The sequence below is a fragment of the Macrotis lagotis genome, chromosome 7 (genome assembly GCF_037893015.1).
Source record: "Macrotis lagotis isolate mMagLag1 chromosome 7, bilby.v1.9.chrom.fasta, whole genome shotgun sequence".
In the NCBI taxonomy this organism is placed as follows: domain Eukaryota; kingdom Metazoa; phylum Chordata; class Mammalia; order Peramelemorphia; family Peramelidae; genus Macrotis; species Macrotis lagotis.
The window spans coordinates 151,413,548-151,431,014 of record NC_133664.1 but is presented as its reverse complement, the minus strand read 5'-3'; the positions used below and the strand labels follow the sequence as shown (position 1 = coordinate 151,431,014).

The following is a 17,467-nucleotide window of genomic DNA, read 5'->3' as shown; positions in this document are numbered from 1 at the left end:
ATTCCACTCTTGTACTGCTTTTCAGTATTGTTTTTGAATTAAATTATATTCCCCATCAGAGACTTAAATTGGGCAAAATAGCTTTGTTTTTACTAAATTGTTCCCAAAGTGTATATTTTTCCTACTTGAGAATGAATGAAAATTCACAACTTTTTAATTTTGAATGTAATTCTGAACCTCACAATTTTAGATAATTTTCATTTTCAGTGTTCCTCTGTCACTTGATGGTGACCTTCCAGGTGCCTCAGGTTTCTTGCTTGCAAACTGAAGGCACTGGACAAGGTAATCTAGGTAATTGGACAAGATAAATTGTGATAGAAACTCTGTTCATACATTCAGGGCTAATGAACTTGATGAACTCTTCTAAAATTCTGTGACTCAGAGATATGAATAAAGGTCATCCTTTTCATTGAACTATCTTCCTCTAGGCGTAGATCAGGTGCTTTCAGTTTTGCTACATTTTAATCCTAAAATTAATTGAGTACTAAGTCAGTGGAAATATAAAAGTTTATTCTGTTGCTTGTGAATGTTAACTTTCATATCACATGGTGGCTGACCTGTATCCAGTATCAGATTCAGCAGCATTTACCTAGCACATAATACAATGAGCAGTATTTCTCCTTGAACTAATAGGTCTAGCAAGTATAGTAGTGAAAAAACTCCAGCTCTTTTTTTTAAAACTGATATAATCCAGTTTTTCTAAGTAAGTGATATAACAGTGCTGGTAATACCAACATAAACATTTGTATAACTCAAAGCTCCCTCCTTGGACCTCAACTCCTTATACTTAGATAAGGAGATAACAATCAGAAGATTTTTCCTAACCCTTCTTAAAACAAAAAATAGAATTCTTCACATTTCAGCTCTTTTCTCCAAGAAGGTTCTCTAGGGTTTTTCTTTTTTCTTTCTGAACTTTTTATAGCCTTCTATAACAGAATCTGCTTGGAGTAGAAAAGAAAGTTTGAAGCTATGTAATTACTTGCAGGAAATTATTTTGTTTATTTCTGGTTTTTGCAAGGCATTGGTTTAAATGACTTGCCCAAGGTCACACAGCTAAGTAATTAAGTGTCTGAATTCAAATTTGAACTCGGGTCCTCCTGACTTCAAGGCTATCCACTGCTGCACCATCATAACTTCTTGAAGCATAGTAATAATTTCATAATTTGTTTAGCCTAATCAATGGCCATTTACATTGCCAAACTATATTGTTCTATGTGAGATAGTACTATCAAGTTAACTGTACTATATTTCATTTCATAGCTAATAACTTTGCTTTATCAGCTTTTAGTAACCTTGAAATTATTTTGGCATATCTCATAAAGAATAGACCCCATATAGTTTTATCTGTACTTCTAATAATCTCCATCCAAATACAGAGGTTGTAAACCTTGGCCCCATGCTTTGAGTGTTAGGTGTTTTTGTTTTTGTTTTTTAAGTTTTCAGTCAATCGTTTTACCTTTGAAATTATTTAATCTGTTTCTCTTTGTCTGCCTTAAATCAATTAAATGAAGAGACACTATTATCTTGAAGATTCTCATCTTGATTTTTTAAAAATATAATTTGAACTGTCTAGTATTCAGATTGAGTAAAAATAGTTAAGGACATTCACTTATGATTTAGTCAGTTTTCCAAATGCCATGTTGTAGAAATAAGTACATAATACATTCTCATAATGTACTTTCACAGACAGACCCACCTCCTAGCAACAGCAAAAATTGAGTGCTTTTTTTCTCATTTGTTTACATAAAGGTCATGATTGTATGTTTTTATTAGAACTCCTAGTAACATCAACTAGATAATTCAGCAGCTAAACATTAGTGCCTACTACGAGGTGCAAGACACAAGAGAACTGTTTCTTTAAGAGTGTTAGTCATTGGGGTGGCTAAGTGGTGTAGTGGATGGAGCACTGGCCCTGGAGTCAGGAGGACCTGAGTTCAAATCCAACCTCAGACACTTCATAATTACCTAGCTGTGTGGCCTTGGGCAAGCCACTTAACCCCACTGCCTTGCAAAAAAAAAACCCTAAAAAAAAGAGTGTTAGTCATGTAATGTTTTAGATTCAAATTTTTCACTTTCATATTCCCTTTGAAGTTGGAATTTGATTTTGAATACTCACCTTTCTCATTTCAGGATGTTTCAGCTATATTATAGCTGATAATTTTCAATAGATCTAGTCAAGATGCTCAATATTTATTTCCCTGAACAAAAAAAATCACATCATTTCAGGGAATGTTAATTCCTTGCAAAATTGTTTTGTATTAGGCCTTGGAGAAATCTGCCAAGGGAGATGAACAGATTACAGATACAGAAAATAAATACCTAATGGAAAATATGGAAAAACTGAAAACCGAGTTAAAGAAGACTTCAGACGGTAATTTTCTGTGCATGTTTGAATGTAGAAAGAATAACTTGACTTTTTATACTGTTAAATTTCTTTGTTTTCCCTAAAACAAAACTAACCTAGAAATAACCACCTAACTGGAACATCATGTCATATTTATAGATACTTATTAGAAATATAAAGGTAAAACATTGCTTCATCCAAAAGAAACATATTCTTGTTTTACAAAAACATTTTAGGATTTTCAGATTTATGTTTTATACACAGGTCATCTGACTTGGCAAAAGAACCATGTTACAAAAAAATTTTTTGCAAACCTGCTTATGTAGAATGAATCCTTTCCCATTCAAGTATTTTATCATTTCTCAGATATATCCCCAATAAAAATGTTTCATCCCAAGAAAAATATCTATACTGTTAGCATTAGCTCATAGTCTGATAAGCAGAGAAAAATCTTGCCATTTTCAGATACAGAGATAGTGTAAAATCAGAGGATGGGGACTATCTTCCCCCCCCCCCCCCAAGATATTTTACCTAGAGGACAGGGTAAAGGTTCTTGGGCCTTATTCTAGACATTTAGCCTCTTTGGACTTGAGGATGACCATCACAGCCTTCTGGCCTTCTAGGAAATTGTTACATTCTTAACTTTTTTTATAAGCAATTAGGAGTTTCCCCCCCCCCCCTGCTGGATTAGTTAAGGATTAGGGGAATAGTTCTGTTTTACAAAGGCACTATAGCTATAGAAGAAGGTTGGTCTCTTAGGTCAGGATTTGGCTTTAGGAATGTTCATGTGATAATTCTCTCAGATTCATGTAATAGCTAGATGTTCCCTGATTTCTGTGATTGTTTGGAAAGACTCCCAAAACACTCAGACATTGAGGACAGAAATAGTAGGTCTACAATTCAAAAATCTCTTTTAGTAACTAAGTGTTAAATATATTATACTAAAAGAATCCTTGCTCTATTCACTTTATCCCCCCAAAATTAAATCCTTCATTGTGAGAATTGTCTGCACTATTACCTGCTAAAATTGAGCACTGTTTACTCACAATGAGTATAATTATCTCCACTGAAATCAATAGAGATTGGTAAGTGAGTGGGTACCACTAGAAAGTTTACCTCAGTAAACTTTTTCACCTACCAGTGTAGCTTGAGATCCATTTATGCAATTCTTTCCATACATTTATTCTGGAGAATCTACTCAAAATGTTGGAGAACCTTCTTTTGGTTTCCTTTAATTATTCTATTAGAAGTGAATAGAAGGGGCGGCTAGGTGGTGCAGTGGATAGAGCACCAGCCCTGGAGTCAGGAGTACCTGGGTTCAAATCGGGTCTCAGACACTTAACAATTACCTAGCTGTGTGGCCTTGGGCAAGCCACTTAATCCCATTTGCCTTGCAAAAAACTAAAAAAAAAAAATGAATAGAGACCTGCACCTAGAATCTAGAAGACCTGAGGTTAAATCCAGCTTCAGATATTTTCTTACTATGTAAAATCACAACTTGTATCCTTAATTTAAAATTTAAAAAAATAGCAGCAACGGAATTGTGAGGTTCAAATGAGATAACATAGAAAGTACTTTGCAAACCTTAAAACACTAAGTACTAGCTGTTATTATTTTGTGAGTATCAATAAATACTCAAGCAATCTGCATGTTATCCTTCATTTTTCCTATACAAAAAGAATACCTCATTCATACATGTCCTGGTCAATGTCATCTCTTACACAAATAATAGTTCATATAAAAGTTTATGTTTCTAGCTACTTAGGTTCACTATATGACTTTTTCCTTGTATTTGGATCCCCTGTAGTGGCATAATTTACAATTACATGGCATTGCTACAACAATATTGGTATAAAAAAAGATGTGCTTTTCCAGCAGGGAACCATGTTGGAATCTTTTGAAAATGTTGAGAAATATTCCAAATGACATCCAACCCACTCTTTATTCCTTTAAAATTCTGTTTCCTATTCACTACCCATCTGCAGTGCCTGGCCAGGAGCTATATGAACGTATTGATTGACAAATTCATTGAGCTTCCCATCCTAATGCATGTTTGTGATTTTTCTTTCATTTTTATTCTTGTGTGGATTGCTTAGGCTAACTCTTGTTGAGTGATTTTGGATCTCATGGGGAAGATCTTAAAATATTCCAAGGTTTGGTGGTATCAGCATAATGTCATTCATTAACAAGAAACTCTGGAGAATGTGGTCAGGATAAAAAAAAATCATTCTTTAATACCTCCTCTTAATCATCACAGAGGAGGGTCTGAGCATATGCCTTTCTTATATGCATCTATCCTACTTGTTCGAGTATTAAGAGAGCACAGAACAAAATCAACTCTGTTTTGTATCTATTGAAGAAATTTGTCTCAACTAAATTTCTTCCTGGGAGAAGCTTTTATTAGAGGAGCAAATTTTAGGTTGTGTCTTATTCCACTAAGTCAAATCTCATGGGTTTTTTTTTTACATATCAGTCAATTAAGTGACTGTAAAGATGTAGTGGGTCTGTTATAAAGAATTATTTGTGAAATCCTGCTTGCTCCAATAAGCAGAGACTATTCTTATAAAGATGAAAAAACTCAGAGATACATTCTGAGTTAACTTTTTAATGATAAAAATATCATCTGTGATCTTTCCCATTCATTTGGAAACTTTACCACTCTGAAATGCCTTGAAAATTGATCCTTGTGAACCTTGAAAATTATACTGCCTTCAGGGTGGATTTTCACCAGTCTTTATTTAATGAGATCTAGTCACTCTTCACATTTTCCTTTTCAACTGTGTCTACTTTCTCAGAGCCTATTGGGTATTTAGGTATTGGAATCCAAATATGATGACTCACTTACAGTACAGAAGTGCTGTCAGATCTGTTTCTACTTCACATCCTTCTATTAGATGCTGAGAAGTTCTTGGAGTAATCTGGTTTGTTGGGGTTCTAAGCCAAGTTTTCTGCAAGTGTGTTTTCCTTTCCATTTCTTGTTTGCTATTATGTGGGATAGTACTGCTTGTACTCTTCCTTAATGTTTTACAAATGAGTTTGTATTCTAAACTGGCATTGTCGTTGGTTGCCTTCTCTCTCTCACCTTTCAGCAGAAAGATCTAGTTTTTACTAGCTAAGGTGATTTGGGGTCTATTTTGGACTCCAAATTGTGGCGATTAGTTTATATTTCTCAGTACAAGACATCCTTCATGACCCTGGACACCTTTGGCAAACCTACTCCTTGCTGAATATTGATACTAAAAATATCATTGAGCAAAAGGTGTCTCTTTGGCAAGTCTGACTTCTTTCACATAAAGGATGAAATACAGACTCTTTAAGTGGACCTATAAGACTTTATCATCTGCTGGCATCCAACTGACATAGATTAACAACATCTCTGATTTATAGTCTTGGGGTATATTATGAGGTAAAAGCCTGGTGCATTGTGAAGTAAAAGGTTTGGCTTAGGACACAGCCATATGTGTCAAAAATAGAACTTGAACTTGGGTCTTGTTGATTCTAAGGCCTGCTTTCTATCCACTATACTGTGTTCCCATTTCTCTTTTTCAAAATGTGTTTTATGATACTCTGTCTTTATATCCCTGTCATTGCCCAACCTACTCTAGATTTTTGGAACTTCCCTTGTGACTAAAATTGTCACCTTGACTGATCATGTTTATACCATTCAGCCCTGGTAGTCCCCTCACCCTAGACTAAGGATCTAGATTGAATTACCTTTTCTCCAGAAGTTTCAGTGCAAATCCATTCTCCCTTTGACCAATCAAAAAAAAAAGTGATTTTTCTAAAATAAGGGAATTGGAAAGTATTTGAAAGTAATTTCAAGATTTGGCATTCTTTTAACCAAAATAACAAAAATCTTAGGAGTATTGAACAAGCTGTAAAGTTGTCCAGCTGTCACAAAATTTAGGCTAGTGCCTTTTGACAACCCTTGCAATGCCAACAAAAAAAGAGCAGGATGAGAAGATTTTAAAAGCATAAGACTTTTTTTTCCTCAGTGAGAAAAACTATAAGTATGCCCCATTGAGAAGGGGGACCATGGCTTAGTGGATAGAGGGGCAGCCCGAGAGTAAAATACAAGGATTTGAGTCCTGCCTTGACACTTGATGGCTTTATAACCCTGGGTAAATTATTTAACCTCTTGGTGCCCAAGGACACATAAAACAAGGGTTCTTGACCTTTTTTTTTCTCCCTATCATGGACTCCTTGGCTACTCTGGTTTAATTGGTGGGCCTCTCCTCAGACTAACATTTTTAAATGGATAAAATAAATAGAATTACCAATTATTGAAATGCAATTACAAACAAATTTTTTTTTAAGTTCGCAGACTTCTGGTTCAGGAACCCATGTTTACCTTCAACATTTAGTCCCAGAACTCAGCTTTATAGTCTGTATGTCTGTCAGTCTATGAAGCTACCAAATTCATGGCTCCCAAAATAAGAATATCTGCTCTTAAGATTTTAAGTTCCAGAGAAAATACTGACCTTCGGTGCATTATTAGAAGGAGTTTCCTATATCAGTAAAATCACAGGGTTACCACTATCTAAATCTCTATCTCTCTCTCTCTACCCCTCGGACAAATTACATGCACTTTCCCAGAAGAGATTCAAGCTCAGTAAAACCAAAGTTCAGTTTTCTTCCAACCCAATATAAATTATTACTGTGCTGGGGAAGGAAGACATACCTATTTCCAGTCCCCCCTTTAATAATTAAAGAAAGGGCTCCCAACTCTTCACTTCTGCTTTCTAAATCTCCAAGTGCAGAGAGAGAGAGAGAGAGAGAGAGAGAGAGAGAGATTGATTGATTGAGTGTGTGTATGTGTGAGTGATACATAGAGAAAGTACTACTGATGAGTTAACTGGGAAGACATAAAACCCTTCTCTTTTATTCATCCATTGCCATGAGCAATTTTATTCCTCTTTTACAAATTAAATTCCAGATTTGAATTCCTATAAGTACTAACCTAACATAAATTTGGGATATCTCCTTCTCACTACAAATGAAATGTTAGAAAGAAAGGGCACTTTGATAAAGAAGGTATTGTGTTTGTAACTCAAAACCGCTTCCTTTCAGGTTTAGACTGTAGGAGCAACTTTCTGGGTTATTCAGCATTAAGGTAAAAGCAGATTTTACCTGTTTGAAGATGTCCTGTTTGGATCATTCAGGATAAGGGATATTTTATGAACACTCTCCCCTTGAAATTGTTTTTGATAAGATCATTTCTGACCTTGTGAAGATCAGATTTTCCTATAGCTTAAAAATGTTTCTTTGACTGTGTTCCATTGGACTACAATAATAAAATGTTAGTGAAAGTAAAAGCTGCTAAGCTTTATTATTCAGAGTAAAGCAGAACATTTAAAGAAATTAATAATTCAATGTATTGCTTATAATCATTATTGTCATAGCTTACATTTACATAAGACTTTAAAATTTGTAAAACATTTCACATACATCCTTTTTTGAGCTTTAGAAAAATTAAAGGTGCACTTTAAAAAACAAAAATTGCTATCCCACTAATAAGCTTCTGAGTTATTTCTACCTATGTGAGTTCTTGCTAGTGTTTTTTTCTCCATTTTGCCTCTGAAGAAGCTGAGGATCAAAGCCTTTGTTCAATAATTTTACCCACTGATAACTGTCATCTGTACTGTTCAATAAGTATTTATTCTTAATAAGTCAGTGGTAAGATGTGTTAATGACTCTCCATGGTGAAACCAGAACTCACATTCCCCCCCCCCCCCCCCCCCCCCCCGCCCAACCACCCATTTCCTCTGTAGGTATTGTTGCAACCTCTCAGATTCATAAACTGACTGTTGTAAGCATCTTCTCACACTAATTCCTCTTATCCAGTTCTTAGCCAAATTTTGCAATGTCTGCCTCCACAACATGTCTCTTACTTGATCCCTGTTCTTTACTTAAGCAGCACCTCTCTTAGTTCAAGCCCTTATCACCTATTTTATAGATTATTCCAACAATCTCTAGATTGTCCCTTCCCTTTTCCGCCTCCAACCTTTCAGTTGCCAAAAGGATTTTTCCTGACTGGAGCTCTGATCAATGTCACTCTCCAGTTGGTTCCCCATTGTCCATAGGATCAAATATACCTTTGTTTAGCTTTTAAAGCTCTTCATCACTTCATCCAATCTGCCTTTTAGCTTCCTTATGCAGTCCTCCCCCTCCCTCGCTTTTTGATCTAGTCAAACTGGCCTTTCTCTTTCATTCTGCATCCAGAAGAATGCAGGCCACATCAGGCAGTCAACAAGCATTTATTAAATACATACTACATACCAGGTACCATGCTAGGAACTGGGGGTCAAAGTATAAAGACTGGAATCATCCCCACTCAGAAGGGGAGATAGCAAGTGTGTATAAAAAATACATATAGCTGACTCTTTATGACCTCATTTGGAGTTATCAGTTTGTCATTTTCCTCTCTAGTTCATTTAACTAAGGCAAACAGGGTTAAGTGACTTACCTAAGATTATACTGCTTACAGGGCTTGGAGGCCAGATTAAAACTCAAGAAGAGGAATCTTTCCGACTCCCAACTCCAGGCCTGGCACATTATCCACTGGGTCACCCAGCCATTCTCACATAAATATAAAGTTAATAAACATAAATATTTATTTATAGTACAGTGTGTGGTTTTGGAAGAGTGACTGCTAACAGAAGGATCAGGAAAATGCATCATGTGGTAGATGGTGTTTGAGCTGTGTCCTAAAAGAGAGATTCTGAGGTTAGTCATTGCAAAAACATGATCATGAGAAATTGAGTCTCTTTTGTGAAATGCCAAGAAAGTCTGTTTGGCTGAATACCAGAGTCAGAAAGAGGGGAAAAAATAGTTTTGAGACTAGGTTTAAAAGGATTTAAACGCTAAATAGAAGACTTCATATTTGAGCCTAAAGGTAAAAAAGAGACCACTAAAGTTGAGTAGGTGAGTCACATGGCAAGAACCACACAAGGAAAATCACTTTAGCAGCAGTGTATAGGATGGACTGCAGTGGGAGAGACTGATTAGGAAATTGTTGAAATCATTTAACCAAGGGGTAATGAGGACTAGGACTAATGTAGTAGGTAGCCTTGTATGTAGAGAGAAGGGGTCACATTGAGAAATGTTTTGGAAGGATAAAAATCAAGATTGACTGCTGATTAAAAATGTAGGATGAGGAAGAATAGGAAGTTAAGGATAATGCTCAGGACTTAAACTGGGGAGATTCAAAAAGGAATAGAACCCTTTTTCAGAAATGGGGAAATTTCAAAGAGGGGGGAGGTTTAGTGGGAAAGATAATGTGTTCAGTTTTGTACTTGTGAAGTTTTGAGGCATTCATCAGGCCATGTGGGACTAAAGTTTAGGAGAGAAAGTGAGACTGGATATAGCAACTTTCCACAGTGAGATGATGGCTGAATCCATGGGAGCTAACTAGGGCATTGCTTTAGAGAAGGGGACCTAGGACAGAACCATGAAGAATACCCTCAGTTAAGTGCTAAATAAAGAACTGTTGATTGATGCTTTTAAGGTCATTAATACTAAAGAATTCAATTTCTAAATGGAGCTTATATTTTCAAGAGAAATTTTAAACAAAAATGACATACTTATACAAGTATACATGTATGTATATCTAAAGATATATAGATATAAAAGTTCATTTTACATAGGCAGATAGTAAAAGAAATTTATTCTCTTTCCTAAGCTGAATGTTGTTAATGTTTTCCCACCTTTGCTTGTTTAAAAGTGTAGAATTTGAATCTTTTGAAGTATTCTAATGAAAAGAAAACAAATGCACAAATTATAGACAATAAGTGAATATTTATTAAGTACCTATTTGTCAGGAACTATGCTGTGCACTGGAGTAAGTGACAATCCCTGCCTTCAAGGAACTCACAGTCTAATGGAAGACAGAACATGCAAATAACTTTACATAAACTTGCTATATAAAGGATGAATTTGAAATAATCCACAAGAGAGATGGCATTAGAGTTAAGGAGAGTCAAGAGAAGCTTCTTGTAGAAGGTGGGGTTTAACTAAGTTCAAATCTAGCTTCAGATACTTATTAGCTATGTGATCCTGGGCAAATAAATTAACTATGGTCAATTTTATAAAATAAACTGAAGAAGGAAGTGGCAAACAGCTTCAGTTTTTTTGCCAAGAAAACCCCAAGTGGTGTAATGAAGAGTCAAACACAGCTAAAACAATTGAACAGCAACAACAAAAGTTGTAGCATAATATAGGAGAAAGTTCCCTGAATTTAGAGTTTGAAGATCTGGTTCAAATCCTGACTCTGATGCTTCTTCATTCCTCATTTGTAAAATGGAGAGACCTAAGGGACTGCTAGAAGATATTTAAAATTGCTCCCAGCTGTTATAAATCCCATTATTCTCATTTAGACTCACTTCTTGGCATTAAAATATAAAACTGGTATTGTGAAAACAATGGTAAACAGATCTTATCTGCTAGCTTTCCCTTGGGAAAGAGGTTCATCACTCTCCATCAGTTTATAAATATTGAAGGAAGTTTCTTTTGAGGGAGTAAATTAATACTTCCCCAGTGCACTTAAATGCTTTCCCAGTGGTCCAGAATTATTTGCTCCCAGATATTATTTAGTCATCTAGAAGGAACTGAATGATCATTTTTCATCCTTTTAGCTGCCACTTATTTCCCAAAAGGCTGGACATTGTAAACAGGTACTGCTGCTGGTAGGAGATCTGTTAACCTATCTGTTGTTTGTCCAAAGATTCATAATAAGCAGATTCAAATGCTGTAGAGATCTGTAACTCCAGGACAAGGCTGTGCTTCCATTTCTAGTTAATGTGACTGATTTTATGCTCATTATAGAGAAAGAAAAGCACCCTTTTCACCCTCAAAAATGTATAGCATTTTACGGTTTTATTTTTACATGTAATGTACTATTTCATTTGATGCTCATAACATGTGAGACCCCTTTGCTGATGAGGAAACTAGGGGTCAGAGAATATTGTCATAGCTATAATTAAAATCCAATTTCTAAGGGCAGCTAGGTGGTACAGTGGATAGAGCACTGGCCCTAGAGTCAGGTGAACCTGAGTTCAAATCCAGCCTTAGACACTAAGTCACTTAATCCCATTGCCTTACCAAAAAAAAAAAAAGATTCAATTATAAGAATCATAGAATTTGAAAACTGCTTGTCTAGGCCAACCCCATACCTGAAAAGTATCTGTGTTATAAATATAACTTCCAAGTAGTCTTCTGACACATCCAGAACTCTACATTCAATTAATAAGTTTCCATTCAAATAGTAAAAAACTGTAACAGACTATTTTTTAAAAAATAAGAACTTTTTTTAATTTTTTTTTTTTAATAAACCAATGGGGTTAAGTGGCTTGCCTCAGGTCACACAGCTAGGTAATATTAAGTGTCTGAAACCAGCTTTGACCTCAGATTCTCCTGATTCCAGGGTCTGTGTTCTTCCACTGTACTACCTAGCTGCCCTATACAACAGCTTTTTAACAGAGCCTTTTAAATACAAATTCTTTTTTTTTTAAGATTTTATTTATTTTGAGTTTTGCAATTTCCCCCCCTAATCTTGCTTCCCTCCCCCCCCCAGAAGGCAATTTGCCAGTCTTTACATTGTTTCCATGGTATACATTGATCCAAATTGAATGTGATAAGAGAGAAATCATATCCATAAGGAAGAAACATAGAGTATAAGCGATAGCAAGATCAGACAATAAGATATCAGGTTTTTTCCCTAAATTAAAGGCAATTGTCCTTGCTCTTTGTTCAAACTCCACAGTTCTTTCTCTGAATACAGATGGTATTTTCCATTTTATAGAGCCCCAAATTTGTCCCTGGTTGTTGCACTGGTGTGTAAGTCCATCAAGGTTGATCATCACCCCCAGGCTGCTGTTGGGGTGTACAGTGTTTTTCTGGTTCTGCTCATCTCACTCAGCATCAGTTCATCCAAATCTCTCCAGGCTTCCCTGAATTCCCATCCCTCCTGGTTTCAAATAGAACAGTAGTGTTCCATGACATACATATACCACAGTTCGCTAAGCCATTCCCCAATTGAAGGACATTTGCTTGATTTCCAATTCTTTGCCACCACAAACAGGGCTGCTATGAATATTTTTGTTTACCCTTTTTCATCATCTCTTCAGGGTATAGACCCAGTAGTGGTATTGCTGGGTCAAAGAGTATGCACATTTTTTGTTGCCCTTTGGGCATAGTTCGAGTGCTCTCCAGAAAGGTTGGATGAGTTAAATACAAACATTCTTAAGAAAATTATTTTAGCATCTTAATTTCACTTAATTTTAAAAGTACACCAAATTAAGGGAAAGAACTTTTAAAATTCACTCTGCATATTTACAGATGTAAATTTAGGTTTAGAAGAGTGATAAAGCATAAAAATTTATGATTGGCATATGAAAAATTATACTGTAGCAGGTAGCTAGGTTTGATTTTCCAAAACCTGTGCATACATTCCCTACTAAAAAGTTGTCCCCAGATCGTCAGTTATTTTGGTTTTGCCTTAGGAGAAACTGACATTTCTCCTCTTGATCACAGTCAAACCCAGAACTAAAAATTGTTGAAGAAAGAAGCTTATTCAGTCCTCAGCAAAGGAAAGAGCCATTTGGTTCTATATTCCCCAGATCTCTAGGAATTTTACATTAGGTTGCTGTTGTCATTGTTGTTGTTCAGCCCTTTCAGTTGTATCTAATTGTTCTTAATCCCACTTGGATTTTTCTTGACAAATATATTGGAATGGGTTGCCATTTCCATTCTCCAGCTAATTTTACAATGAAGGAAAGTGAGGCTAGCAAGGTTAAGTGACTTGCCTGAGGTCACACAATTCGGAAGTGTCTGAGGCTGGATTTGAACTCATAAAGATGTGTCTTCCTGACTTCAAGTCCAGGATTCTTTTTTTTTTTTTTTGCACATTATTTGGAGCTCAAATAAAGAAACAATGCTGAAGCATGCTGATTGGCCAACACAGAGGTGGTTTATAGATAAGATACATATAATACCAGAAATGTATGACAAGTGGAAATGCTTTACATTCCTTGCCTTGGTCTTCAGTTCTGCTCTTAGAATTGTAGAACTTAGGAAAGTCATTCTTGCATGCCAGAATATGGTGAGAATGGCAAGGCTGAATAGGAAGGAAAAAGTGTTCTGGAAGAGCAAATGATGATACCAATAAAGGGGGAGAGGAGAGCAAGAACATCTTTGACAGAAATCCTATTCTTGTACCTTGACCTTGGAGAAACAGGGAAGTGGACCAAAAGACTAACTTTTATACAGTTTTAAAAATGATAATTTTATTACAGTGTTATCTTGAGCCTTGAAATTCATAATATATAAAGTTAGCAGCTAACAGTGAGTTTCCCAGATACTTTATAAATCATTATGTGATCTAAATATAATCATAGTGTCTAAAGAAAGGAAGGCAATGGTCCTACTCTTCACTGTCCTGTGACCTGGAATATATTGTTCGAGTTTCTGGGAGAGCAGACTGAAAAGACTGTTGACCACCTGAGGTTTAGCAGATGAATGAGCAAACTGAAAAAATGAATCATATAAAGGAACTTATGTGTAAGCTAGAAGAAAAAGCTGAAGAGGAACATTATAGCATTTCTCAACTGTTTGAAGGGTTGCCAGGTTTTCCTCCATATTGCTGAATAGCAGTACTCCTCAAGCTCCTGTGGAGGGGCCCTCCTTTCCTCATCATAGTCAGTGACTGACTAGCTGCTACTAGCAGGTGGATCATCAGTTAATAGTTGCTAAGTGTCTGCTATGTGCTTGGCACTATACTGAGTGCGGGGATACAAAAAGAGGCAAAAGTCCCTACCCTTAACTCACAATCAAGTGGATTGGCACGAAGACTTCTAGGAATGACTTCCTCCCAAACTACTGGTCCTACTTCTAAGTCAGCCCTCTGGGGAAATAACTCCTGTGGGGGAAAGGGCAGCCTTTCCTTCCCACCTGCTAACCAGGCAGCCTTGAGTGAGCCAGTCCAGGACCCTGAATCCAAGAGCTTTGGCATTAGCAGTGTTCCTTGGCTAGTGGCCCCCCAGCCCATCATCCCAAGAGGATGGGGATGCAGTTTAGCAACCTCCTGCAGCAGCTACCAGTGACTGATGGCTTCAGAAGCCCCAGAAAGGGAGGTTCTTCCAGCCAGTCCTTGGCACTATCCAGTGATTCAGTTTCAGAAACAAATAGACTTGTTATCACTGGAAATCTCACTAAAGAAGCAGCATGGGGGGGGGTGGCTAGGTGGCATAGTGGATAAAGCACTGGCCCTGGAGTCAGGAGTACCTGGGTTCAAATCCGGTCTCAGACAATAATTACCTAGCTGTGTGGCCTTGGGCAAGCCACTTAACCCTGTTTGCCTTGCAAAAACCTAAAAGAAAAAAAAAAGCAGCATGGGGCAGCCAGGTGGCACAGTGGATAGAGCACTGGCCCTGGAGTCAGGAGTACCTGAGTTCAAATCCAGTCTCAGACACTTAATAATTACCTAGCTATGTGGCCTTGGGCAAGCCACTTAAGCTCATTTGCCTTACAAAAAAAAAAAACCTTGGGAAAAAAGTAGCAGCAGCAGCATCTGCTTTGCAATTGCATACTAAGGACTTGGAGCCCAAATGATCCATTGGTACTGTCTCCCCTCTTAGAATGGAAGCACTTGAAAGTAGGGGTAGGCTCCCTTTGCTTGCTGGAGCCCCAACACTTAGCACAATGCTTTATACTTAGTAAGCACTTTGTAAATGGTTTTGGGGGGAGGGTGTTTATTTTTTGCTAGGCAGTGAGGTTAAGTGACTTGCCCAAGAACACAGCTGGTTAATTATTAAGTGTCTGAGGCCAGATTGAACTGCACCATCTAGTTGCCTTCGTAAATATTTTAATTCATTCATACATATGGAAATGAATTATTAGATTTATTCTTTGAGGACTCAGAAGGGATAATCAGAACCAATTCAGTTAAATTCTAATTCATTTATTAAGCAATTACCTTGAATTTACAAAGGCAAAAGGAAAGATTCTTAGCCCCTCAAGGGTTCTTTCTACAGTGGTTACAAATTCCCACAAGGCAGAATTCAGTTTATCATAAAGAAAAAGTTCTCAGTAGTTTTAACAGCCTAATGCAATCTGGACTTCTTTGGGGGATACTGAGTTCTCTGGCCCCTCGAAGTTTTTAAACTGCACCAGAGTAATCATCTTGTGGAGAATCTCATTTCCAGCATTTGTGTGAGTACATGAGAGTTGGATTAGATGAATTCCTTCTACCTCTGTAATTTATTCTCACAATGCTTCACAACACCTACATTGTGTTTGGTCTTACTGTGGTTTTGCTTCATTACCTTTTAATGTATTTGTGTGGTCCTAATGAGAATAACTTTCTTTTGGCCCTGGATGTTTGCCATATATACAAGGTGCTGGTTCCGTGGCATTCTCCCTTAAAAGAATAGCTCAGCTACAGGCTGAAAGTAGAGAGTTAACATTGCTGGTAACTCTCTGAACTGGTCTATTAACTTGCAAGTATTTTAGGCCATTGTTTGAGTCAGATTTTCAATTCTATTTCAAAAATGCATATGTCACCATTGATCCCCATCTCATTCCCAGAAGCAGGTGTTTTTTATTGAATACAAAGAAGTACTTGTTTATTTTTGGTATATACATATTAAAAGGCTGAATTGTAACGTTGAGACTTATCTTCCCCTAGCTCCCTATTGCATTCCCCATTTTGTCCATCTTTTACTCTTAATGTTCTAATTATTAAGAAGTTTTTCTTTTTTATCAAGTATAAATTTGCCTCTTTTCAGTTTCTACCCATTGCTTCTAATTCTAACCTGATGGGATAAACTGTAGAAGTTTAGTCCCCTTTCATATAATTTAAAGATCCTTGAAACCAGTTCTCATGTCCTTATTTTCTAAGTTTTCTCTAGGCTAACCTTCCTCACTCACTTCAACTGAAGATTCTTAGAAGATATGAGCTTCAGACCTTTCGCTCTCTTCATTGGTCTAATTTACTCTCCACTTTATCAATACCCTCCCTAAAATGTGGTTCTCAGAACTGAATGGGAGCATCAGATGTCCTAACTGTCTGACCAAAGCAAAGTGCTCCATCACAGCTTTGGTCCTACATCCTTTTGCTTCTTTTCACGGAATCTCAGATTGCATTGGCCTCCTTGCCTGCCATATCACCATGCTGATTGGGTCCACTAGAGTTTCTTGATCTCTTCTAGACAGACCTCTGTAAACATGCCTTTCCCAGCTCCCATGGGGAATTGAATTTTTGAATCCATGTGTAAGATTTTAAATTTATCTCCCTTAGATAGCATCTTACTGGATTTTTACCCATTGCTGGGCTATGAGTTCAAAGTTTTTTTAAATCCTTACTATTATAATCCAAGTGTATGTGCCATTCCTCTTTAATTTGTGTTATTTGCAGGCTTTATAAACATGCTTCTCGATGTTTTTATACAAATCATCAATAGAATGTAAATTCATTGAACTCAGAGCTGTTTATTTTTCTCTTTATGGGGATATAGTGCCAAACACTTAATAAGTCAGTAAACTTTTATTAAATGCCTACTATATGCAAGACCCTCTGTTAAAAGTTGGGGGGGTACAAAAAAGAGGCAAAAGATAGTTCTTGCCTTCAAGAAAATCAAAATCTAATTATTAGTAGTGCTTAATAAGTACTCGATGAATGAGCAATACAGGACTATATACCAATTCTTGGCAAGAAACCTTCCAAGTTGGCATTAAATCATTAATATTCAATTATAGCTGATTCTTCATGACCCCATTTTGGAGTTTCTTGGCATAGATAGAGCAATGGTTTACCATTTCCTTCTCTAGATCATTTAACAGATGAAGAAACTGAGGCAAACAGGTTGTGACCTATCTAGGTCTCACCCTAGGAAGTGTTGGAGTCCAGATTTGAACTCATGAAGATGAGTCTTCCTGACTTCAGACCCAGTGCCCCCCCCCCAGTCTTTAATGACGAAATCATTAATGATGAAATCGTTAATGATGACTTCAAGGACCTGACCATTCAACCATTTGGAATTTCACCAAATTGCTCATGTACCAGGACCGTATCTCTCCATTTTGTAAGTAAAAATAACGAGAGATTCTGTCACATTACTAAAATTTAGT

General features: G+C 36.7%; 1 protein-coding gene across 1 annotated transcript in view; it reads left to right on the top strand.

Moving 5' to 3' along the window:
• DUS4L (dihydrouridine synthase 4 like) overlaps window positions 1-17,467 on the top strand; it is a 131,952-nt gene that overhangs the window by 69,526 nt on the left and 44,959 nt on the right. The window lies entirely within an intron of this gene.